Source organism: Corvus moneduloides, chromosome 21, assembly GCF_009650955.1.
Source record: "Corvus moneduloides isolate bCorMon1 chromosome 21, bCorMon1.pri, whole genome shotgun sequence".
Taxonomy (NCBI): domain Eukaryota; kingdom Metazoa; phylum Chordata; class Aves; order Passeriformes; family Corvidae; genus Corvus; species Corvus moneduloides.
This window is the reverse complement of record NC_045496.1, coordinates 1,167,956-1,175,181: the sequence shown is the minus strand read 5'-3', so window position 1 is coordinate 1,175,181 and position 7,226 is coordinate 1,167,956. Positions and strand designations below refer to the sequence as shown.

The following is a 7,226-nucleotide window of genomic DNA, read 5'->3' as shown; positions in this document are numbered from 1 at the left end:
ATTTCCAGAAGAAACAGTTTAAATCTTCCCAAACCACCATGGCAGTTTCTGGTCTCTCTGGATGCTGGGGGTGGCACTGCTTTTGCAAGAAGGTTTTCCTAAAAGTAGGAGTTTCTATGGATAAAAGCCATTTTAGCAAAGATCTGCCATCATGTTTCAGGTTCTGTAAAACACAGAATTATTTTGAAGTATGTGAGTGCAGTCTGCTGGAAAAAGTTACTTACTTGAACTGAAATGAAATGTCTTGGGCAGGCTCCCCACAGCTCTGGTGTAGGTGTAGGCGATGCAATCAGTCGAGGGAGAGGGGCACAGCAGCGACACGCCACGAGGGCTGCAGGCATTTCCTTGGAAGCTGCGTGTTCGGGAACATCGGGCAGAGAGTGGGGCCTTTCCCGCTGCTCCCAGGGAACACGCACAACAAATCCCCGGTGCTGCGGGGCAGGGCGTCACTGTACACGACTGTCTTCTCCAGACAGCTGCAGCACACCTGAAGGGACTGGGAAACAGCGAGGCCAAGGCATGGGACACTGGGGTGAAACCACAGGCCCCCCATGAGTGCGGCTCCATCGCGGGTGCCCAGCCTTAGTCCGAGTGGACTGGGCTGACCTGCCCCGTTCCTGTGGGACTGGGTCCATGCTCACTGCTAGGGCACTTCAACTCGTCTGCATTACAGGAGTAATTAAAAGAAAGAAAAGCATTTAAAAGTAGTATTTTAACTAGCAAAGGGCTGCGCGGAAATGGTCGTAGTGGCAAAGGTGCTTTTGCTGGCACAGCGTGTTTCATTTGTGAGCTGCTCTAGGGCTCGCTGGTGTTAGCACTGAGCTGTGCCAGCGCTGCGAGTTTCCAGTCATAGCAGCAAACATCTCCACACAAGTTTGGCAGAACTGACAACAGCTGACAAACTAGGAGCAATTGCCTTGGTCCCCAGCCCCGCTGCCCCGCAGGAACCATTGCTGAGCCTCACTCGTTTGGTTTGCGTTTATTGTCAAGTTTACTTTCAGGTTCGCGTCCACTTGTAAAAAAAGCCTGTTTTATTTCACATTCCATTAAATTTATGCCAAGTATTCATACATGTCATAATTTGCGGATTGAGGATTTTCTGTCCCAAACGCTGGATGCGTTTTGGAGCGAAACCCGTCCAGGCAGGCTCGTGTAGGAGCTCGGCTGTGCCTCACTCGAGGCCTGAGGCTGCGAAACGCCAGGGCCGGACCCGCGATGGGGCCCCGCTCCGAGCCGAGCGGCCCCGGCCGCCCTCCTGCAGCCCCGGCAGGAGCGGATGAGGCCCGGGGAGCCGGGGCGGGGGCAGCCACGGGGCAGGGCGCCGTAGCGGGGCGGGGGGCACGGCGGGCCCGGGCGGTGCGGCGGGCGGTGCCGGAGCCCCCGGGGCCGCTCCAGGTGCGGGGCCGCAGGTGGCGCCGAGCGCGCACGCGCCGCCCCCCGCGCGCGGCCCCCGCCCGGCCTGCGTGGCAGCGGCGGCGCGCGCGCCCGAGCGGCGGCGCGTGCGCGGGAGCGCGGGGCGGGTGCGCGCGCGGCGAAGTTCCGTGCGGGACGCGGCGCCGCTCGCTCGGTCCTGCGGGGCTCCCGCGGCCCCCGCGCCGGCACCGCCGCGCCTCCGCCGTGCCGCAGGTGAGCACACGGGGCCCCGCGCTCCGCCGGGCCGGGCCGGGCCGGGCCGGGGGTGTGCCCGCCCGCCGCGGGCCCCGGCGTCGCGCGGCGCCTCCGGGCAGCCCCGGCCGGGCCGCGGGACCGAGCGAGGGGCGGCGGGCGGGATCGAGGGGCCTCGCTGGCGGGGCCGCCGGGGGCCGTGCGGGAGCCGGGGGTCCGGGCCGCAGGGCCCTCACGTGCCCGGGCGGGAGCGGGAAGCGGCCGGGGACGTCCCCAGCACCGGGCGGGTCAGCCCCGCTGCCGCCGGACGGGCCGAGCGGCGGCCTTGCGACTTGAACAAAGTTGTGGCTGTGATACAAACACGAGTGTTTGCGCATTTTGATGTCGCTCGGGAGGGTTTGGGGAGGTTTGGTTTTTGGTTTTTTTTCCCATTTTAGTGGCTGTGCTCCGAGCACACGCGGCCCGGAGGAGCCGTTCCCGGCCCCGCGCCCCTCCGTGCGCCGCTGCCCCCCAGAGCCCGGGATGTGCTCGTTTGGCTCCTCGCTGGGGTTCCGGGAGCTGCCGGGGTTGGCGGAGAGAATCCCGGGTTGTCCGGGAGGCCCCGAGACCCTGCCCGGCTGCTTCGTGCTGGGGTCTCCTGAGACCCATTGCTGGCAATCCCCCCGTCCTGGAGCCGCTCCCGGGGTGCGCTCTGCCGCGCTCTCTCCCAGGGTCGGAACTCCGCGGTAACCCCAGTGCCGGAGGATTACACATGGCTTGGGAGAGAGCACATGGTAGAGATGAACTATCAAATACTATCTTTTCCCCCCACCGTGTTCCTTCCTCCAAAGTGTGATTTATGCTTGTTTAGAATAACGGTGGATTTCTGAGCCCATCTGTTTGTCTGTCTGTTCGCACACATGGAATATCTCTGCCTATGGTGATTGCCTATGGCATTATTGCAGGAGAAGTAGTTTGATAGGAAATATTGTAGCAATTAGAAGTCCAGTGATGCAAGTTCCTGACACATTGTGACTGTCTTGCTGTCAGTTCTGTGTCTCCTTTAAAAGTTCATTTTTTGTGAATCACTGTAAGTAACCGTTTAACTTCTGCAGCATTTCTACAGCTTTTACGTTTGAGACATCTCTTGACATTGAGTCAAACTCTTTCCACTGTCAATTTTTTCCTGTAGACATTCTTTGTGACAGTCATATTCTGTTAAGCAACAACAGAAAAAAAGAAGGAACTGCTTTTAGATAAGGCTGTTGCTGCCTGTTTCCTCCGGCTCTGAGTCTTAGAGACCTAAAAAATGGGAACTGTGAGAAACTTTTATTATGATGGAAAAAGAGCATCTTCTGTGGGAAGTGAGATTTCTAGATGGAGTGTGAGTGACTGCTGTCACCCCAAAGGAATTGTCAGAGCAGAACCAAACTTTTGCTTTCTTAACACCTGTGATGTATGAGACGTTTCTGCTTGTTTCATTTTTCCCTCCTTCCTCTGGAATTCTGTTTCTTGACAAATAGGTATTTTGTGAGAGAGGATGGATGCATAATTGGAATGTGAGTTTTTATATACCTTTTCAAATTCTTCACTGTTCATTTTGTTGGGAGAAAACCAGATGAAGATGAATAACTCGGACTCCAAGCCCATATTGGGAAACAGGTTTTTTTGCAGTACTTGCCCTCTGTGATCCTGCCTGAAAAGTTTTGTGTCAGTCTATAACACTGAAATATATATTGAAAATATTGAGCCTACACTGGCTTTTTCTCATTTCTTGCAGTTATCGAGGCTGTACTGGAGAAAATAGTGAGAGATTCTGAGGCTTCTCCTGCAGCGTGTTTTTGGGCTTTATTCACACCTACCTGTTGTTCTGAAGGCCTCTTGCAATGGCTTGAAAGAGGTTTTTTGTGTACTGAATGAGCTGTTGTTTACTCGGAGTAAAATGAGTATTTTTGTTTGAATCGGGGTAGGAGCCAGAAATACTCATACGGGTTTTTCTCCTGCTCTGCCTCTGCTCTCTTAGCTGTAAAATGGAGGTGGTTACCAACAAGTCCCCTTCCTGAACACCTGCAGCTTTCTAGATGTGTAAAAGATTAATTAGTGGATGTATTTTAGCATCTTTTCCTCCTTTCTGTGGTGTGAAATATATTTGACCTCAAGGCTATGAAAAATATCTAATAACAACCAACCTGGCAGTACAGACCAACCTCTGTGGCTGCAGCAGCCAGCAGCTGGTATGGGTGGGAGAAATCAAATGTATTCAGTTTGGATTTAAAGTGTGAAAATGGACTGTGGCTGGAGGAGCAGAGGAAGTACTTAAAAGAAGATTTCAAAAATGAAATTACGAAAGTGGAAATCTGGGGCTGGTAGGACTTTTGCTCTGTCCTAAATGAAAGCCTAGATGGGTCCCTAGGGAAAATGAATTTAATAGCCCAAGTTGTGCTTCAGTTTTTGTCATTCTAATGTGCTTTTCTTAGAGGTTCTTGTTGCAAACGAGGTTGTTCATGGTGATCTCCAGGAAATGAGAACACTAAGTACACTGAGCCTCATTTTGGAAGTTGGGCTCATCTTCACCACTGAACGAACTTGTTTCTAATTGTAACTTCCAGAGTTTTACTTCAGCTCAACACTTGTGTAGACAAGGAGTGGTCATGATGCTTTGTATGGTTTGAGCACAGAATTATGGTTAGGGAAGTCATGAATGGCCGTTCTGCCCATGACACACACTCCTGCATTTGTCTTGTAAACTCACTTAACCAGTCTGTTTTACCTTTTATAGGCAGATGGTGACTAATCCAATGTACACCTCTCCAGGTGCCTGACTGGGTTGTTTGTAGGAAATTATGTGATATGTGTTGTTGTATCCAGTACAAATACAAGATGCAGGAAAAAAATCTTGTAATACTGAAAGCAAAAATAGTCATACCCCTGAAATATAGTTTATGGTGGTCTTGATACCACTTGTCACTGAAGGTGCTGAAAATGCAGCAAGAGAATGGTGGCCTCCTCTGCTCCTGGCTCTGGAGACAGGCACGGTGGCAGAGGAGGCTCACACGTGTCTGTGCCACTCCATGGACTGGACAGAGTGGCCTTTCCCAGTACAAAATCACGTGGAAGTTAAAGGTTGTCTAAAATGGGCAAAGTGAACACTGTCCTGTTAAAGGCAGAGGCCTTTAAAGTAGTTCTTTCTGTTACCAAATGCTGTTAAGCTGTGTTTATTGTACTCACCCTTCCTTTGTAAAGCTTTCAGTACAAGCCAGTACTCAGCAAGGGCCCTGCTGCTTTCCACTGGCAGGTCAGGGAGTGCTCCGGGGGATAAGAGCAGTTTATCTAAAGCTGATGGTAACAGTGGGGAAGATTCGGTGTGTCAGCACCAGGCAGTCCCGAGTGGCTGAGCTCACGTCACACAGCTGGTGCCACTGAGCTAGAGGGTTCCCCTGGTGTTCCCTGCTTGCCCAGGCTGGCATTCCCAATCCTGTGGGCTGGCTCAGCTCACAGTGAATTGGTGTAAAACCAAGGAGCCAAAAGGAGTTTGATTAAGTAAGAGAGTTGAACACTTGACTCTTTGTGGCTGCTGGAAGGGCAGGTGGTGCTTTCCCGAGCTGTGTCCTTGCGTTTTCCCATGGTGGGACGGGTGCACTGAGGGATCCAAGCCTGTGTTCAGGGACTGGGATGTCTGCCCTGGGAACAGAGTGGACCCTGGGTCTCTTCCACTTGTGAATTCCATGTTTCACTGGAGAGCTGTGTCTCTAAAGTTAAATGGAGGAAAATGTAGTATCTAGGAGGTGAAAGAAGAGTTCAAAGTGTTCAAACCATGAGGTGATGTTGGCCCAGTCAGTATTTTTCTTTTTAAAGAAAAAAACCAAGAAGCCAAAACATTTGCATGCAAAATCTAGATTTAGGTCTGACTTAAAAGTCATAGTGCTTTTTGGAATTGCTGCAGTGTGTCTAACTTACATAGAAAATTAAGCTGTATAAAATACTTCCAAAATTTTTTCTCTGACACAGGTTTTGGGGGTGGTGAGGAGGTGTGTGTTTCTAAAGCCAGACTGGGAGCTGCTGTCTTGAGTTGGCTGAAATGTAGGACAGGGGGAACTGAGGTTCTGAGTGTGTGACCAAGTGTTAGTTCTAGAGCCTGTAAGTGAAGTTTTGTTTAAAAACAGAAAAGCACAAGGAGTTATTTTTAATAGTGGTTCAAATGCAGAAGCCTATGAAGCTGTCAGATCTTTTTATACAGGTAGGTAAGTCTTTTCTATCTTGGCTTATTTTTTATATGCACCTTGGATCAAGATTACTTCAAGTTCTAACCTGTGCTAAGTATTTAAACATCTGGACTTGCTGTGAGCACCACTGCTGTCCAGACATGAGAAGTCTCTTGGATTGCTTTTTAACATTTTGAAATATTTCAGGAAAAAGCTGTATTTTTTATTCTGTTAAAACAGTATATGTAGCCTCCAGTGTTCAGTCTTGTGACATGGCTTATAACATGGCACAATGCAATAAATTGCAAATAACTTTATGGTGTCAGTACAATCAAAGAAATTAAATTTCTAAATTGTTTACTTCAGCTTGGTGCTACTTTAAGTGTCTGTTATCAGAGATTCCAGGCAGTGGACAGCTGTCTGTCGCAGATGGGAGAGGAAAAAAACCCCTAGCTTCTTCCTTCTAAAAAGGTTTCCATATAAACCCCATAGTAATGTAATACAACCTTTTAGTCAAATTCGAGTTTCCTGTTACACATTTAAGTGAACCGACAGCAGACTCGTATCTATTTGAAACCAAGTGGTGTAAGTGAATGCGGCCCTGGGAATTTTGTACTCCAAAGCATTCTTGAAACCTCACAGATGCCTGTTAAGCAGTCAGATGTATTATTTATTGCATCTTTAAAAAAAAACCAAAAAAGGCCTTGCAGGTAGTTCATGACTTCTGTAGTCTGCTGTGTTTTGGTAAGATCAGGTGGTATTGTCTTTCCTGTGCCTATTTTACCCAAGAAAATCAGGTAGTTTAGAAACTGTCAGCAAATCCACATTTTTAATAGAGTAATAATAGAGTAAGAGAATAAACCAGGTGTAACTAAGTCTGAAAAAGAGCAGTTTGAGTGTTTTCTGCTGAGATGTGAAAATGGCAGAAATGGATGTTTTGTACCGAACTGCATGAAGTTTGGGATTATAAATTGGATGTGCTGCTTTATTGTTCTATGTGCTAGTTCACCATGGCAATTATAAACTCATTAAAATAGTTACAACATGTCATCACAAAGTGCAGAAGGTGGTAAGATCGTTCTGTTTAAATGACAAAGTTGTTGCTGCTGTTGGCATCCAGCTGTCTCCTTTATGGTGATTTCCTTGCTGTCTTTCTTTTTTTAACCCCTCTGGACTATTTCCAGGCATTTTACAGTTCTTAGGCACTTCTTAAAGATTTTGTGCTTATTTGTTTTGAGTAACTTTGGTCTCCAGTTCTGGACTCCAACCTTTGAATTGTGCTTCACATGATGAATCAAAGTAGGTGCCAGCCCATCCCCTGCCCTTCGACAGACCTTGGGCACCAGTCTGGACAGATCAATGTGTTTGCTTTTTAGGAAGGCAATTAATTTTGTTATTTTATCAAAGTATTGACTGGTTTGGGTTGTAGTTTGAAGCAGT

General features: G+C 48.9%; 1 protein-coding gene across 2 annotated transcripts in view; it reads left to right on the top strand.

Moving 5' to 3' along the window:
- Positions 1–1,516: 1,516 nt before the first annotated feature.
- The window catches only part of NEK6 (NIMA related kinase 6), a 47,146-nt gene continuing 41,436 nt past the window's right edge, over positions 1,517–7,226 (top strand). The window contains exon 1 of one of the 2 annotated variants that reach the window (XM_032130428.1): positions 1,517–1,626. The gene's annotated coding sequence lies outside the window, so the exon portion shown is untranslated. The remainder of the gene's footprint in view (positions 1,627–7,226) is intronic. The other variant, XM_032130429.1, reaches the window with a different exon arrangement.